We start from the raw sequence: 18,526 nt of genomic DNA on the forward strand, positions 1-18,526 counted from the left end.
AATCCCATTCCTCTTATAGCAAAATTCGTGATAAAGACAAGAGAATTGGTGGACCATCTCACAGAGAGTACAACAGAAACAATATAGCATAGTGTAACAGCAGAAACAATGAAAGACCCTGTCACAACACTGTAGAAGGTGAGAACTGACTCCTGAAAATTGTACTCTGACCTCCTACACTGTGGGAGATACATATCTACATGCACACACAACACACCACACACACATGCACACCACACACACACACACACACACACACACACACACACACACACACACACACCTCTAAAAGAAGAAATCAATCAATTAACTGGCTAACAACAATTACCTCCCTCCATCGGGAGTTATCAGCAAATCCTTGAGTGAGTCTCTCCTGGAGCACAGACCATGCAGTGGACTTATCTCCACTACCAGATGCTTAAAGGGCATCTAACAGCTGGCCTGAGCAGCAGGCTGAGAGGGACATTTAGTATACATACATGCTTCTCAAATGTAATACTCTCTTTTAAAGCAAATGCAGATAAGCTAATTATCTTTTCCAAGGTTAATATTCTGATTTGGATCATCTAACTTTAAAGTTCAGTCTGTGACTGTGGCAAACAAGGACTGGGTGATGTAATGAAATTGACTTTCTTATCTGTCAACTTCATTTCCAATTGACATTGTATTCTGCACCTCTACAAGAAGGGGGAAAAAGTATGGGATGAGAGTGGTTGCTAAGCAACCAAGGCACCAGGATGTCCTGGTTGCAGCATAATCAGTTAGAATCTGGCAAGGCTCCCAGGACTGAGGACCATGGATAATTATTTATCTGGCCTTTAATATCCTATCAGGCTGCTTTGAAATCTCTTCTCTCATACTAAAAACATAAGCATTATTTCAAATTTAGCATCATCTAAAATTTAATTACACTCTTAAAGATAATGTAAAAGTCTATTAGCTATTGATTTAATCTGTTGACAAAATCATACTATCATCCTTGATCCCTGGAAGAGTTTCTGGATGAACCATCATTTTTTAAAATGATATTTTTTTTCCTGATTTCTAAACAGGTATGCCTTATGTGTATAAGGTCATGTATCTAGAGAATTAAATGCTCTAAGATATAAATAACAACTAAATGTATTTAAGTAGTAGGCTCAGGATTATAGCTACTAATCAGTCTCTTATATCCAAGAAAGACAGTAGGCCAGCACCCTTGTAGAACATACAGAACAGAGGTACAAAAACCAAATGTGTTCTGTAACAGGTGTGTACACTGTCAGCACCGTGAGGCTGACAGAGGAGCTCTGATACGTGAGGACTGCGGAGAGTTTCTCTGGAGAAAATGCTGCTGTGAGCCCAACTCTTTTTACAGTGAAACAGAGCTGTTTACTTCAAGACTAGTGAGGGGTTTCAGCTTGCCACCCAACAACCAGGGCTATGTGTTCCTTGCCTTGGCAGATCATGTGATCAGATGGCTTACACCTAAAACTCAGTGAGAAGATACCAGAGGTGAGTCTCTCAGAGACAGGGGCATTACCTGTATAAAAAAAATCTGCTACTGACAACTATTTTAAGATATCATGGGGCTATTAGAGGAAATAGCAGGAGGGGTGTCTGGGCCCCATGTTGAAGGCTATCGGGAAAAGTCAAAAATTGCTGGGAGAGATGCCAGAAGTGGTCAACACAGGATGCACAGGAGCTGAGAGAGGCGCCAAAGGCCAGGTTGAAAACTGAGGGTTTATTTCCACTTACAAGAGTCAGAAGAAATGTCTCTAAGAGTGGTCTATGGAGAAAATGACAGCATTGGAGTAGTTAGAAGATGAGGTGACAACAGCGACCATGGCCTTTTCCAATGGAGCCATCTTTCTGGAGCGGGCCAACCTGAGTGCTGACCACATTCAGAGACAGATCGCATTGGGCCACAAGCTATTTTAATTAGTAAACAGAGTCTGCTTTGGAGAACAGTACAGCCAGGGGCCTCTTCATTATGGAGCTGTGAAAATGCATGGAACCCACCCCAAGTGAAGAATCTGAGAGACGACCCGGCTTGTGTGGCGTTCTGATGAGCATGGAATGGCAGATTTCTCTGACTCTCAGGGCACCTGTATCCTAAAGACTATGGATACTTTTCTGATGAGAAACATTTCACCCTCCCATTTACAGCGTGTTGATGACCATGAATGTACCTGCCCAAACCTTTGTGGCTGAAAACGTCCGCGATAAGGAGTCGAAAGAAGAGTTAAAACAACCGTGTCTAAAGGCTCTAAAATATTCACGAGCTTTCATCCACACAGCGAAGTCTCATTCATTTGAGCTAACTGAGTGGAACCAACACAGTGTTTTCTGTGTACCAGGCACGATGGCAAATAGGAACGCTGCACTGGACTCCCAGACCAGAGCCCTTGCTGGTGATGCTGAGAATGAATCTCAGGTGGGCCCAAATAGGAACAGGCAGAGAGGGTCGGAGGCTGAGGCAGCCGCCCCTGCCCTTTTGTTGAGCTGTCAGGATTGTTTCCCACCTTGTGCTGTCTTTGGGGAGGCTGAGAAGAAGGTTTCTTGGCAGGTCTGTGAAGTAAATAATAATAGTCACATGTAATGGAAATGGAAGCATGCTGAGTTCTACACTTTGCAATGTTTTCTTCTAAAATAACAGCAAACTGGGAGGTTAGTGGTTTTCTTTTCTATGACCTACAAAGCTTAAGTTTCTAACTAAAATATTTTTCTGAGTACAACTTGACTCCTTGAATAAAGCATCTGAACACTCTAACATTAGCAATTTTGATACAGCTGCTAAGTATACTAATTGTAAATTAGAACCAATATCTTGTATGTACTATTCTGAGTACCTCATATGCATACATTTGTTTAATCATCAGACAAAAATGAGCGGGAGACACTCATTCTATCCGCATTTTACAGTGGAGGAAACTGTTATGATAAAAGTACAAGTAACTGATATAATGCATCCCAGCAGACAAACAGGATGGAGGATCAGTTAGTCTGATTCTGGAGCCCATGTGCTTAGCAATGACTGGGCATTGCCTTCTATTTTAATTTTTGGTAAATGGCAGATGATGGAATCCACGAAGAAAGGTATAAACAGAGTAGCTAGAGCATATTAATTATTCTCAGGCTATTTGGTCACAAAGTGAAATACGTTTGCACTTATTAGCAACAACCCCTCAGTGAACAGGACTGAGCAGGGCAAGTAGCAAGTAGTAGTTAAAGCTCTGTTAACACACGAAAGAAAGTCAGAGAAGGTAAAATGTAAAACGTGTGCTCTCTTCAAGCTTCCAATTTTGAAATCAATCTTTATAGTTTCATTTATATCAAAGTAGAGATTATAACATCCTTGAGAGTGTTAAATGAGGTTTTGTACCCAAAGTGCTTAGCACAGCACCTGCCACATAATGAGTTCCTAATGGTAGCTATTATCAAGTTCGAAATTTAAAGCTGCTAAAATAATAATAGCTACATTTTGCATTTTAACATAGCATGAAATGAAATTAGTTTAAAGATGCAGACCATGATTGGCATATCAAAGCATAAAAATACACATCATTATTTTTCTTTATTCCTGCAGTGACGGAATAAGAAAGGAAACATCTAAAACAATTACCTAAGCTCTCTGAGAGTCCCCCATTCTCTAAACTGCAGCAAACTGAAATATTATGTTAAATGAAATAAAATGTTAAATGGAGAAGTGCTTTTGGCGTGTGGTATAAGAAATGAAGGGGGAATGAGACTGAAAAGGTTCAAGTATTCTATAAGCTGTAAAACAATACACAGGTATAAAGCATTGTTATAGAAAAGCATGGTCAGAATGAAAATTCCAAAGATGATTATAGGTTGTGTTTTGAGATTGTCGGTTTTCAACATGCATACCAATTTGAATTTGAATTTTGTTCACATTTGTCTCAAGATGGCATTTGTTTATTTGAAAATGACATCACTATAGGAGAAAAACTTATTCTGCTATTTTCAAAAAACACTGCTCCTTATTATGCAGGGCTCTCACTGTCTTGCTGTACAATTCATGTTGAGATTATGACCTTGGAGCTGGAGAGATGGGTCAGCATTTAAGACCACTGGCTGCTTTTATTAAGGACCTGTGTTCGGTACTCAGATGGCTCACACTCATCTGCAACTGCAGTTCTGTGGAATCCAACATTCTCATGACCTGCATGGGCTCTGGGCATGCCCGTGGTGCACACACATACACTCAAAGCACTTATACACATAAAATTAAATAATTAAACCTTGAAAATGTCATTTTACAAAACATTAAGAAGTGACAGCTTTTACTTGTAACTAAGGTTGGCTCACTGTGATTTTACCAATTGATTTCATCTTTTGATTCTTGCCCTAAAAATTTCATAGAATGAAAATAATTGAATTTACCTCTTTCTAAGTGTGTATTTCTCCTGGACAGTGAATTTTTTCATGACGAGGAACCATGTTTCTTAAATGTTGGTGCTGCCTAATGGCATTGACTTGTCTCACACAGTTTTAAGAAATAGGCATTAACCGATCAGATGAAGAAAATTCTTCAATTCAGTCCTTCCAAACAGCCCTCAGCCATTCTGTTTCTACTGTCTGAAATTTCAGCCTAATACCAGTTTTCCTAACTAGCTCTTTTCACTGTAATTATAGAATAGAAGCTACTAGAGTGAGGGGTAGGGCCTGTGGATGATGGTCTAGAAGAAAGAGAAATTATTATTTACCTTGCATGTAGCTTCAATCAGGAAAGGTAGCATATGTGGAAAGATGAAGTGAAGAGTGGAAGGTTGATGCTACTGCTTAAGGGATCAGGGCAGTGTAATACTAGTAAACACTTACAATGGCCTCTGGGGTTGGAGAAATGGCACAAACATCATTGCAGTTGAAATCGATCTCATTTAACCACAGCTTAGAGAAATTGTTATGATAGTCATGAACACCTTCAGTAGCTGACACCTGAGAGGTTTCTGATTTGATTGCCAGTTTGCTTTGTATAAATGCTCCCACTTAGGCTAATTTCAAGCTACTTGTGTCATAGTATCAAACGAGAGTTGGGATCATGACTACAGCTGGCATCTGTGAGTCAATGCATCTGGCTCTGGGTCAACTCTGGGTGAAAGGTGTGATGTTTAGAAAAATGACTGCTTTTGTCGGAATATTAAAGACCAACCTCTAATAATGCTCACCATGCATATGAAAACAGTTTGAACCAAGACTATCTTTTATATTCTCCCACCCTGAGACTAGAGAGTCTGTGAAAAACCTTATCTTCAAGATTTGCTCTGCATAGTTTGACCCTCCAATTTAGGAAAACTGCAGTTATCTAACATCTCCCTTGACTTGTAGTGATTGCCATCCTCCGTGTTCTGGCAATCATAAGCTTTGGTTTCATTATCTTTTCCTTACCCAGCAGTTTCTTTTGTACTTGTTTTTTTTGACGACATTACTGCTGTGTTATTCAGTTTTCTTTTTTTTTTCTGGACGATTAAAATTACTTCATAGGAGATGACAAACTGTTTTCCTGACTGTTTGAGTATGTGGTTAGGACATTTAATACAGAGATGGAGGTATTTTTCTAGACTTAAGATATCTGCTTTTGTACAGTAGCTTGTGTTTGTGCTGCCAATGAGCCTGGTCTCTGTGACAATGTGAAGTACATGTTTATGAGACATCCTGGCCGCAGCTGTGAGTCTTGACATTGAAGGGATGATTCCAATCTTTGGCTTGTCTGTCACTCTGACCAGGAAGACAAAAATCCAAAGGTTATTTCTACAGCAGGTGAAGGTCCTAGACAAAAGCTGTTTTATGTTCTTCCTTTGTCGTACTGATTTCATCTGCGGAGACTGACAGAGAAAAGTGCAATCGAATCACTCAATAGTACCATTCAGTGTGCTTTTCCTTCTTCCCCAGGGTCATACTGTCAGGGAGCAGCAGAGATGGGGTCTCCCAGATGGAAGTTCTATGGTTTTAGCCTAGCACACAGCCCCCCACAGTGGACTTGATCTGTATTTTTTTTCTCAAGCTTTAGCCAACTGAGAGGTAGTAAAGTCCCACTTAAGAGATTCCCCCCTGTCTTTTAAAATTATACTGAACCTATAAGGCTGTTCCTATATGTAAGCGGGGAGTGGTGGAAGGCTGTTCCTGGCACTCCACCAGACCTCTGACTTCGTGGCTGTGGATGCTACTCTGTCCCTATCTACCTGATAGGGACAGAGCTTCAAGGAGTGGGTTTTTCAAGAACAGCATTTCCTGTAAAGGAGAACACAGTCCTTCTCAGATGCAGAGGACAGGGATGACTTTGCCTGGGGCAGAGGTGAAAGGCTGTAGTTTCCCATACCGGTACCTGTGAACTTATAATGCATGTAAAGTAAATTAAATACCCAGAATATGTCAAAGCAAACATGAAGATTTGAAAATGGTTTCCTCTGCTCCATAAGGAGGCACAATGTTTATTAACAACAAAGCATTAGCATAGAGAAACTGCAGAAGTGTAACTTAGGACTATATTTGCTGAGGTTTGAAGGTGACATTAAATCGTTCTCTCTTTGTCAGCTTTTTAAAAGCAGCCTTTGCAGAGGCCCCCAGCAAAAGGCCTAGCTTGTCACTAATCAATCAACTTATCAGTTAATAAAGATTCATTAATTTTTAGTAGGTATGTTTAAAAAACACCATTACTTAAGAACATTTTCAACAAAAAGCCTAAGTGTTGAAAAGCTTTGTTAGAGAACTGTCACTCTGATGAGCAGAAGATGGGGGGGCTCTCACTCAGCATCCCAGCAATTAAGTGACAATACCCAGTGTGACACAGGTTCACAGGGAGGCAGGAGGGAGGAATGTGCTTAATTTTACAAAGAAAAGTGTCAATAAATATTCAAAGTCTCACCTCATCCACTGAGTCACCATGGGCCACACTGGCACAAATGACAGGCTTGGCATGTGAAAGATCTACAAGTCATTTCCCCCTAACATAAAATTCCCCAAAGCAGCTTTGCAGAAGAGCTGCAAAGAAAACAAATCACAAACCCTGAAATCCAAAGTCAACGCCAAGCGGAATCCTACTTCATAAAGTAAGGAAATGCCACTTCTGCAGGGGTTGATGGAAATGAGGTGCTTATCTCCCTCGTGGCTGCAAGGGGCTAAAAGCAGCTCTGATGTCCAAACCCTGGCTCTTCATTCTGCTCTCCCCCAGACTAACCATGTCAGCCTTTTGAAAACTATGGCAATAAAGGTCTCGTTTTCTTACATTCAGCTTCAGAATATAGGATTGGAAAGAAAGTCTGAGGAGCTGATGGTGTTGCTCGGGAGTAGAAAACATATTAAGCATGCATAAGATCTGGGGTTTTATTCCAGCACAGCTCAATGCCCTGGCAAAGAATATTTTGAGTAAACCAAATTCCATGAGGCTTGACATTGTCAAATGCAGTGGTTCAAATAAAACACCCCCCAGAGGCCCCTGTGTTTGAATGCTTGGTCTCTGGCTGGTGGCATTGCTTGAGAACACTGTAGAAACTTCAGGGATCAGATGAAGGAAGTTGGTCACTAGGGCCAGGCCTTGGGCCTTTCCAGCCTAGACCCACTTCCAGTTCTGTGTTTTCTCACTGTGGACACAGTGTAAGCAGCTACACTATTTCGGTGCAGATATTCTGTATAAGCCCAACACAATGTGTGTATAGATCTATGCCTTTTGTAGCATTATTCACAGTAACAAGATTATAGAATCAGTCTAGATGTCCACCAATAGCCAGACAAACAAAATGGGTGTGGCCTACACCTGGCTGTGACTCATATAGGCAATCTTCACTCTCATTCCTGTCCTCCATTAGAGTCTCTCCAGTCTCATCCCCAGCATAGTGGCAGACCACTTACCCCTACTCTGCTCCCATTTCCTGCCAACTCCACTAAACCTTGTGGGAAACTCAGCTTTGCTCCTTTCTCTGGATTCTGTCCCTACTTCTAACCCATTCCCATTTCTTCTTCTTTTTTTCTTCTTAGTCTTGAAAAACATTCTTTTTAAAAAAGATTTATTTATTTATTTATTTATTTATTTATTTATTTATTTGTTTATTTAATGGATAGATGAGTGCTCTATCTGCATGTACACCTTTACACCAGAAGAGGGCATCAGATGCCACTATTGATGTTTAGATGTTTATGAGCCCCTATGTGGTTGCTGGGAATTGAACTCAAGACCTCTGGAAGAGCAGCCGCTGCTCTTAAGTGCTCTTAACCTCTGAGCCATTACCTTCCAGTACCTTCCCCTTTCTTTTTTACATTTTTAATTGATTCTTTATGAATTTCACATTATGCATCCCTATCCCATTCATCCTCTTGTCCCCTTGATTCTGCCCTCTGTCTTTGCAACCTCCCCACCCCAAAACAAAACAAAAAATTAAAAGTAAAACTCAAAAAAAAGCAAACAAACAAAAAAATTGAAAAAAAAAATTCTCAGCGTGGAAGCTGTAGTGTGGCCCAGTGAGTCACACAGTATGGTCTTTAGTCCACATATCTTGTAAGCATTCATTGCAGTGAATCTTGGTCTGGTTCCAGACCTCTGGCTTCTGCTACACTATCACTATTGAGCATCACTGGGACTCCTCTTGGATATCCTATTGTTGCCTTGTGTCATGGAGATCCTGTAGCTTTGCATCTGCAGGTCTGGCCCCTTCAGACACACTCCAGCAGTTCATAGATGACCTCATGTTGGGGTGGGATAATTCACATTCCTGGCAGGTGAGCCAACCCAGACGGCATGAGAGCAGCAGAGCTGATTCTGACCCCCACCTCCTGTGCCATGTGGTGGCATGGGTAAGGGGAGGATGCCCTTCCCCCTTCCCTTTGTCAGCTGCCGAGGTTAGGTGGGCCAGAGAGCTAGCCCTGGTGTAGTGAGAGTGGGATTGCTGGTTATGCCCCCAGTGGCCGCAGTGCATGGGCCCTCCCTGCAGTACAGGGAGAGTGGGCCCAGCACTTTGCCTGAGCAGCACACTAGAGCTGCTCCTGTTGGTGGGGCTTGGGTGAGCCAGTCCTGTGGGCTTGAGAACAGGAGAGCTGCCCCACTCCCTCCCTTGAATGCCATGTGGTGGCATGGGTGAGGGAAATATGCCCCCCCAACCTTTGCCACTTGCAGCCAGTGGGAGAACCAGTTTGAGCGCATGAGAACAGAAGAGCTAGCCCCTACTCATCACCAAGTGCAGCTATCAGGAGAGTAGGTCCTGCAACTTACCTGGGCAAAATAGTAGAGCTGGTCCTGGTGGTCCAAGTGCAGGTGAGCTGGACATAAGGGTGTGAGAGCAGGAGAACTGACCCAGCTCCTTGCTGCCTGCTGCACTGGGTGAGCTAGCCAGGACAGTGCTGTAGAGCTTGCCTGGGTAGTGACAATGAGGTAAAGCTGGCAGGCTGGCCAACTCAGCTACCACCATTCCTGCTTCTTTGTGTCAACCCCCATACTTAGAAACACTTTCTTCCTGGGACCCTTGAAGGCCACACCCATCAGGGACTCAGGAAAGTGACTCACACTATCCTTCCTGTCCTCCATTATGATATCTCCATTCTGACCCACAGCCTGCACCTTCTCCCATACGTGCCCCTTCTCCCACCTCAACTCCATTCACTGGAAACTCCAAATTTTGGTTCAGACCCAGGGTTGCCCTAGTTCCTTCATCTCTGTCTCTCTAGGTTATTATTTGCCCTACTGTACCTACTTGCAAGATGCTCTCTTCCCAACATCCCAATGCTCTGTGGACTCCACCTCTAAGTGTGAACAGGATCCCCTTAGCTCTTTTCTGAAGGCCCCCTCATGAAAGGTTCTTCTCCTTTCTGCCACACACTGACCTGCAGAAGCATTCCCAACCAGGCAATCCACAGCCATGACACTTTGCTAAGACATAGAGAGAGAAGCAGAAATCAAGGAATGGAACACTCTCTCAACAAAGACAAGACTAGTTATCGGTACCTAAAATCACCTCAATCATTCTAACCCCAAGTGCCTACATATTTGCACAAAACACAACCATTAACAGTCAAGACAATCACTTCCACAAGAACACAGTAACCCTACTAGAGTAGACCCAGAAATGAAATATAGCTGAAGCCACTACATCAAAGTATCTGGATCCAAAATGAACACACATATCAGTAGACTTCCTATATACAAATGACAAATGGATGAAAATAAATTAGGGAAATAGTACCTTTCACAATAGCCTCAAGGAGATAAAATATCTTGAGGTAGCTATAACCAAGTGAGTGAAAGGCTGCAATAATAAAAACTTTAAGAAATCAAAAAGAAATTGAAGAAACTATCAGAAGATGGAAAGAACTCCCATACGTATGGATCAGTAGGAGTAATATAGTGAAAATGACCATCCTACCAAAAGCAATCTACAGATTCAACATAATCTATATAAAAATTCCAACACAAATCTTCATATATATTGAAAGGAAATATTCAGCTTCATATAGAAAAAAATGACTGGATAGCTAAAACAATCCTGAATGATAAAATAGTTGCTCAAGGTATCACCATTCCCAATCTCAAGTTGTACTATAAAGCTATAGTAAAAACAGCATGATACTGACATAAAAACAGACATATTGATCAATGGAATCAAACTGAAGACCAAGATGTAAGTCCCTATATCTATGGACATATGATGTTTGATAACGAAGCCAGAAATATATACTGGAAAAATACAACATCTTCAACAAGCAGAGCTGGTCAAAATGGATGGCTCCATGTAGAATGCAAGAGATACACATTTATCACACTGCACAAAACTCAACTTTACATAGATCAAGTACCTCAACATAACACCAGATACACTGAATCTAATAGAATAGAAAATGAGAACTAGTCTTGAACTCATTGACACAGGAAAAGGCATTCTTAACAGGACACTGATAATATAGGCACTTAGAACAACAGTCAACAAATGGGACCCCATGAAATCGAAAAGCTTCTGTATATGTTAAAGGACACCATCATTCCAATAAAGTAACAGGCTACAGAATGGGAAGAGATCTTTAACAGTAACACATTGCATAGAAGGCTAATATATAAAATATATAAAAAACTTAAAACCTGGACATCAAGAAAACAAATAATTTAAAAATGGGCTGCATAACTAAACCGAGAGTTCTCAATTAAACACAAATTCCTGAGAAATACTAAGAAATATTTAAATCCTTAGTCACCAGAGAAATACAAATCAAAACTGCTTTGAGATTTCATCTTACACCAGTCAGAATGACCAAGATCAGTAAAACAGAAACATCTCATCCTGGCAAAGATGTGGGGTAAGGGAACACTCACCCATTATTAGTGGGAGTGAAAATCTGTACAGCCACTGTAGAATCAGCATGGCAGTTCCTCAGGAAGCTGAGAATAGATCTACTTCAAGATTCAACCACACCATTCTTGGGCATATGCACAAAAGGACTCTATATACTACTACAGAGATACTTGCTCATACATGTTCATTACTGCTCTATTCATAATAGCCATAAACTGGAAACAACCTAGATGTTCATCAACAGATACTGAAATTGTGGTACATTTATACAGTGGAATATTATTCAGCTGTTACAAACATAACAAAATATGAAATCATGAACTTCTCAGTTAAATTGGTGGAGCTAGAAAAAAAATCACCTGAGTGAGGTGACCCAGACACAAAAAATCAAATAGGCTATATATTCTTTTATATGTAGATGTTAGCTTTTACTCTTTAAAACGTCATGCTAAATGTAGATAACCAAAGAGGTTATATAAGAGAGTAGGGGGAGAGGGAGTTGGAGGATCTCCCAAAGAAGGGAGAATAGAAATAGATTGTAAGGAGAGGCGAAGGGGAGATGGGAATAGGAGGATTAAACAGAGCCCAGAAGGAAAGAGGAAGGGAAGGGAGGGAATATACAGAGGGAATAACACTAAGGGTTCTTTGAAGGGTCATATGGAAGCCCACTACAGGAGATGTTTCTTAAAATGTGTACAGATATGAAAGAAACCTAGACAGTGTCACCAAATAAAGGGGAGACAAAGTCCCAACCAGACAACTCTTTCCACCAAGTGAAACCTCCAGTTCCAGGAGCTGGTTATATTTAATTCAGTTGCTGGTCAAAGAGGCCCCATGGGAATCCCCCAAAACCTCAGGCTACTTGCCAAGGCTATTGCTATTGGATTGGATTTAAGGCTGACTCCATTAGATGGAACCCATGCCTGACATTGCTTGGGTGGCCAAGAATCTGAGACTAAATAGGCCATGTACCTAGGAGAAAACCAAATACTATTGTTTAAAGGAACACAGCAATAAAATTACTCCTAAGGACATTATGCTATACTCATAGATTAGTGTCTAGCCCAACTATAATCAGAAAAGCTTCCTCCTCTAGCAGATAGGAACTAGTATGGAGACCCACAACCAGACAATGTGCAGAAAATGAGCAACCTTAGATCACCCAGTCCTTAACTGGATGTCTTTATCAAACTCCTCCCCTCAGGGATCAGGCAACTATGAGGAAGAGAAAAGTATAAGGATTGTAAGACAGAGGATGTGGATTACGCCAAGGAAACAATGTCTTCCAGACACAGCAGGACTGTTGCACATACGAACTCACAGAGACGATGATAGCATGCACAATTTCTGTACAGGTTCAATCCAGATTGGGGTTCCAACACTGAGATGGGAAAGTGGGCATCTCCAACTAACAACCACTTGCAAAGGAAAAATCAGTTTTCTTCAATGGAGAATCACTGGATCCACAAACCATATTTAAGGGTAAGTCCCATGCCCAGTAGTAGTTAGCCAATACAAAATTAAAATGGTATTTTTGGAGACTTTTTTGTCTCATATTGTTTTGCTTAGACATTTTTTAAAATGTATTTTACTGGTCATTTGCTTTTATAATATGTTTTCTACCTTTGTTATTCTCTCTCTCTCTCTCTCTCTCTCTCTCTCTCTCTCTCTCTCTCTCTCTCTCTGTGTGTGTGTGTGTGTGTGTGTGTGTGTGTGTGTGTGTGTGTGTGTGTGTGGTATGCTTTTGTGCTTTTTCTTCCTTTTTTCTTTTTTGTTTTTAGTCTGTTTTTCTATTTGTTTCCTAAAGAGAGAAAGAAAGCATGGAGCTGCATAGGTGGAGAGGGGCAGAGGATCTTGGAGATGTAGGAAAGAAAACTGATCAGAATATAGTACATGAAAAACATTTCTTTTCAATCAATTATTAGCATATGAATTTAACCTCCTGAGGTCTTCATGAAAGCCATGTTGCTAGAGAGCAACTGTTTACTACCACAGGTGTCCTTGGGTTAAGATAACAGACCTATGTGTTTCGGTCCTTCTGGTTAACCCAAGGGATGGAGATCCAAGGAGAAGTTTGTCCATGTGCCTGTGGCAGAGGGCATCACCTATATATCTTACCCTGGCTTATTCAAGTTTCCTACCAAACTGTGCTTAAATTCTCAACATGAATTGCAAATACTTTTAGCTTCTTGTATTTCTGTAGGCATTTTCATTATCCATCTGAAACAAAATTTAAAAAGTTTTAAAAAAAGAAAATGTGTGTGTGCAATGCAGTTTTATTCATCTATAAAGAGCAAAATTATACCAATTGCAGGAATGAAGCTAAAGAGCATCATGTTAGCAAAATTAGCAAGACTCAGAAATACAAATACTATGTTTTCCCCTATATATGAGATATATATGATAAAATTAAAAGTGGGATTCTTTGGAGAGAGGAATATACAAGCTATAATTTGGAGATATACCATTATTTTATGGGTATGGAGTGAATATAGGGAAAGTATATGTTATACATGTATGAAAATTATTTGTACAATAAAGAATATATAATCCCTCACCTATATCATTGTTTCTGTGTATGATTTAAAGGAGTAAAAAGAAACAAAGGAATGTCACAAGACATGGTAGATGCAGTGGCAAGGATCTATCAAAGGAAAAGTAGGGGGAGGACAAATCACAACTGGAGTTTGCAAAAAAAAAAAAAAAGGCACAGATACGTATTTCTACAGTCTGATATTTGCCTTAAAAGAAGGGAAGAAATTTAATCAATCATATAAAAACAAAACAAAAAACAAAGGTTAACAAAAAAAAGCAGGATATGAAGTTGAAAAGAAACTTGAAATCTCTCTGGAAACACTGGATATGGAGCTGATGACTGCAAGAAATAATTTTCAACAGGTTCTTGCCTTAGAAAAATGAGAACATTCACAAAACATCTAATGTCTGCCCTACACATGTGCAGTGAATCAGAAATAACTGCATCTTTCCAGACATCAGAGTATCTCATGCAAAGGAGTCAGATGAAGGCACTATGAAAATTCCATCATTAGCTTCACTCAAGAGTAATGCTTCCTCATTCGGGGTTCCATATTAAAAAATAAAAATAGAAATGCATGCATATACTCAAGGTGTTGTGATACATCTATATGACCAAATTTAACTCCTCTAAATCAATGGTGCTACAAGTAAGAAAGTAAAAAAAAAAATTCTAGTTCCAAGTTAAAAAATAATAGTGTTGTGAAATAATCTTTTTGTATACTGCAAAGACGTGTCACTCTGATTGGTTAAATAAAGAAGCTCAACAGCCAAAAGCCAGGCAAAATTTTTGAGCAGAGAGGAGTCTGGAAAGAAGAAGGGCAGAGATGCTAGGAGACACAGAGAAAGCAGGAAAGCAGGATGGACAGTATATAGATGAGGTAAACCAGCCTTGGGGTAGCACAAAGATTAATAGAAATGAGTCAATTTAAGTTATAAGAGCTCTCTAAAACCAAGCCTTTATAATTGATAAGTCTCCATGTTGTGATTTGGGATCTTGCAGGAAGGACAGGAAAATATACCTTCAAAATGGGGACTAGAGAGATGGTTCAGCAGTTAAGAGCAAAGCAACCAAGTTCAGTTCCCAGCACGCATATAGTGTGAATCACAACCACCTGTATTCCAGTGCCAGGGATCCAATACCATCTTCTGGCCACCACAGGATTCTCAAGTCATGAACACACACACACACACACACACACACACACACACACACACACACACACACAAAAAAAAAAAAAAAGAAAAAGAAAAGAAAAGAAAAAAGAAAAAAGAAAAAAAAGAAAACATGTACACATAATTATAAAATAAAAAATTGTAAAATAAATAAAATGCACAATTTATCATGTGGTAAATTTCTTGTATTTCCCTGTATGTTTCTACCATTTCTATTATTTCTCTATTTCTTATTTATTTGTCACTGCCCCAATGCTTTCATTTTTAATGCATGTCAATTCTTCAAAGCCCATGTTATCTTGCTTCATTTACATATTATTACAGTTCAGCATCAATAGAAAGGGGACCTCATGATGTTTGAGTCTTGTTTTTTTATGCCAACCTTTACCCTATACTGGCATACATTTTACCTCTACACAATATAAATAATTTGAAATATATTTTTCTTTAAAATATTACTCTTAAATGTGTTTTATTTTTATGCCTACAGCTACCATTTCTGCAGCTTGCCATTTCCTGTGTAGATACAGAATTCTACCTGGTATTATTTTCCTTCCGTCTGAGAGAATTCCTTTAATAAGAAAAAAAAACTTGCAAGTATCCTAGTTAAAAATTAATTTGTATTTCTTATGTACTAAGAATTCTTTTTTTATTTTCTAATTTTGATTTTTTTCTCTGCATAAAATCTAGACTGAAATTCCCCCCCCCCATTATTTTTGAATACTTCAAAGTATTTTTGGTCTGGAATCTGACTTGCATGGTTTCCAACAGAAGGAATCCCTCTCCCTTCAGCCGAACTAAGGCATCTGTTTTTCATGTTGTTTTTTGGGAGATTCTTTCTCTGCATTTATCATCTAAGCATTTGACTATTATGACTTAGTGCAATTTCCTAAATGGCTTTGATGTTATTATGACAGATACTTGCGGTCTTGGCACTTTTGAGCCTGTATGCATATTATGGTTATCAGCTCCTGGACGTTCTCAGTCATTATTCCTTCAAATATGTTCTCCTGCCTTTCTGTCTTTGGGGAGGGTGGACTCCACTTGTACATACATTGGATTTGTCTTAACTGTTCAACCCCTAACTGATACCCTATGTTTCCAGTCAGCTCTTTATGTTTTACTTGATAGTTGCTGCTTCTATTTCAAGCCCACTCATTGTTCTTTCCATGGTATCTAATATGGTAGACACAAGACTTGCACCATTCCCAGCTACCTTTCTGTGCCCCCTCCTTGTTGATTCGGCTGTCAACTCTCAGCTGAACCTGTTGCCATACCTTTGCTCTACCGTCATGGACTCTAACCTTATGAAACTGTAAGCCCAATTAAAAACTTTTATAAATTCCCTTCCTTTTTCATACACATGGACAATTTACAGAAAACCACAACTGTTTAAAATGCAGAGAACACAATGATCCACATGTTAAAGGCTTATAACATGTATATACAGCTTATATAGAGTGGGAATACCAGGAGGTAGTGGAATCTTTAAGAGATATGTAGAGCCTGGTGGAGGATCCTTAAGCCAGAAGCAATTGTGGAACCTCAGGCTCTTGTCTCACTGCTCTATGGCCCATGGTGTATTTGGTTTGTTCTAGCACACACTCTTCTACATTATCACCTAATATCCTCAGCAGGAACACAATAATTGGCTGCTGATCTTGGGCAGCCACCTTCAGAATCATGAGCCAAAATAAAGCCCTCTTTATTTAATAACCAGGCTGTGTCCATCACTTCACCACAGTGATAAAAGTTGATGAGCACGTTCTATTTTATGATACTTTGCCCCATTGTGATAGTAAATCACATGGCTGCATTTGGGGCAGAGTACAAGGTACATGGTAGATGTGAGCCCAGCTGATTCTTTTGACTCTACCTTATGAATTCATGGTCTACTAATGCTTTGCTGTTTATTCCATTATTCAGGGCACCAGGATTTAGAGTCCATGTCTCAACACACCACCTCCTTTGACTCAAGGTCTAGAAATCAATGGAATCTGTTCTAAACTCTAGTCCCATGGATACCATGTTCTGTCATCACTTTATGTGATCCTGAAGATGAATTTTAATTGGGAGTTTGTTATTAACTTATGAACTGTTTATATCATCTCTACTACATTCTTATATGCCCACATTCATACAGCAAAGAAGTATCTTCTAGGTATTGGCCACCATCTGAAACAATGCCATGAGAAAATATGTATTATATACTGAGGTGTGCATGATTTCCAATTCCCAAGTAGTATCAGTAGGGATTACCTACTAACAACAACTAGGAAGCATAATACACGCATACTGTCTGTTTTTATAAGCCTAGAGAATTTATGTTAAATTTATGTTCTGATTAATATCCAGTTGACAGCTACCTCTTACATTTGGGGTTTCATACTCTGTGGGATGATTCATCCCTCATGGGCTTGAGGGCCAGAAGGTCCAAACAAGTAAAAAAAATATTTTCTGAGAGCCAGCCTGGGTCTGCCTGATGGTCTGAGCAACAGCACCTGAAACATGATCTAGTGATGACCTGGACCAATGAGAGACAGCCATGTCACACCAGCAGATGCATTTCATCAGACCTCCCCCAAGGGTGGGGTGGAGGGTATATAAGGCTTGCCTCTTCCTGAACAAACTGAGCTTGTTGTTTCAACATTCTCCCAGAGTCTGTGTGGTTTGACTGTGCACTTACTTGGCCCCCACCCCCAAAGGGAACAACAGCAAAGGACCCTGCTACAATACTCAAATACTCTGGAGCTCTGTAACTCGTCAAAAGTGTATTGCACATTTGCTTCTACCTCTACGTGAAGTGTATTAATCAAAGGGAGTCAGTCACTGTTCTACATTCAGAGATGATTGCTTCAGGTGATTCCAAAGAGAGCAGTTTAACCAAGCAGAACAGTTTTCTAGGAGAGTAGTTCCAAATCTTTACTTTGTAGTTAAGATGTTGAGATTAATAATGGTAGCATAGAAAACATATTAATAAAAGACCTATTATATGTTATATATTGTAAATGGATTAATTTGAATTTCCCCCAGGAACTATGAAATACCCTGAGGATACATTTATAGAAGCAAGACCAAGAAAACTATACCAGAAGGATGACTGCCAAACATCTGGGATTTTCACTTAACCTTTCAAAGACAATTTTACCTGTCAATAATTCACCACTAGTACCCAAGTGAAATAATACAAAAATGAACAGTATGCTGCCCACATATCTAGAAATCAATACATAACACAGTTTTCCCAGGCACTGGAAGTGCTGTGTCTGAACTATAAAGCAAGATCTGAATAAATTAGATGGTAACTTCAGGTGTGAGTCAATATGGAACAGGTGCTTATGACACTTTTCAGATAAATGGTTATTTTGGGGGCATACTGCAGAAGTGTACTCTGCTATCATATTTGTATTTTCCTGTAGTATGATGGAAGCCTTGTTCTTCAAGTGCCCTGCTGGCCAATTTGAATAGCACAGACATTTGTCCATGCAACCAGCTGAAAGCCGGTTGTTGTGGACTTGGATTAAGACACACACAACTTAGCA

At 39.9% G+C, this 18,526-nt stretch overlaps 2 long non-coding RNA genes across 2 annotated transcripts; both read left to right on the forward strand.

Annotated features, from left to right (window-relative positions):
* Nucleotides 1-764: 764 nt before the first annotated feature.
* On the forward strand, nucleotides 765-18,294 carry LOC143273875 (uncharacterized). The gene is made up of 3 exons (XR_013052125.1): nucleotides 765-1,052; nucleotides 12,629-12,755; nucleotides 18,018-18,294. It is a non-coding gene; the product is annotated as an uncharacterized LOC143273875 (long non-coding RNA).
* LOC143273876 (uncharacterized) lies at nucleotides 1,063-3,692 on the forward strand. Its single transcript, XR_013052126.1, has 2 exons — nucleotides 1,063-2,649; nucleotides 3,569-3,692. It is a non-coding gene; the product is annotated as an uncharacterized LOC143273876 (long non-coding RNA).
* Nucleotides 18,295-18,526: the final 232 nt, after the last annotated feature.

The sequence above is a fragment of the Peromyscus maniculatus genome, chromosome 6 (genome assembly GCF_049852395.1).
Source record: "Peromyscus maniculatus bairdii isolate BWxNUB_F1_BW_parent chromosome 6, HU_Pman_BW_mat_3.1, whole genome shotgun sequence".
In the NCBI taxonomy this organism is placed as follows: domain Eukaryota; kingdom Metazoa; phylum Chordata; class Mammalia; order Rodentia; family Cricetidae; genus Peromyscus; species Peromyscus maniculatus.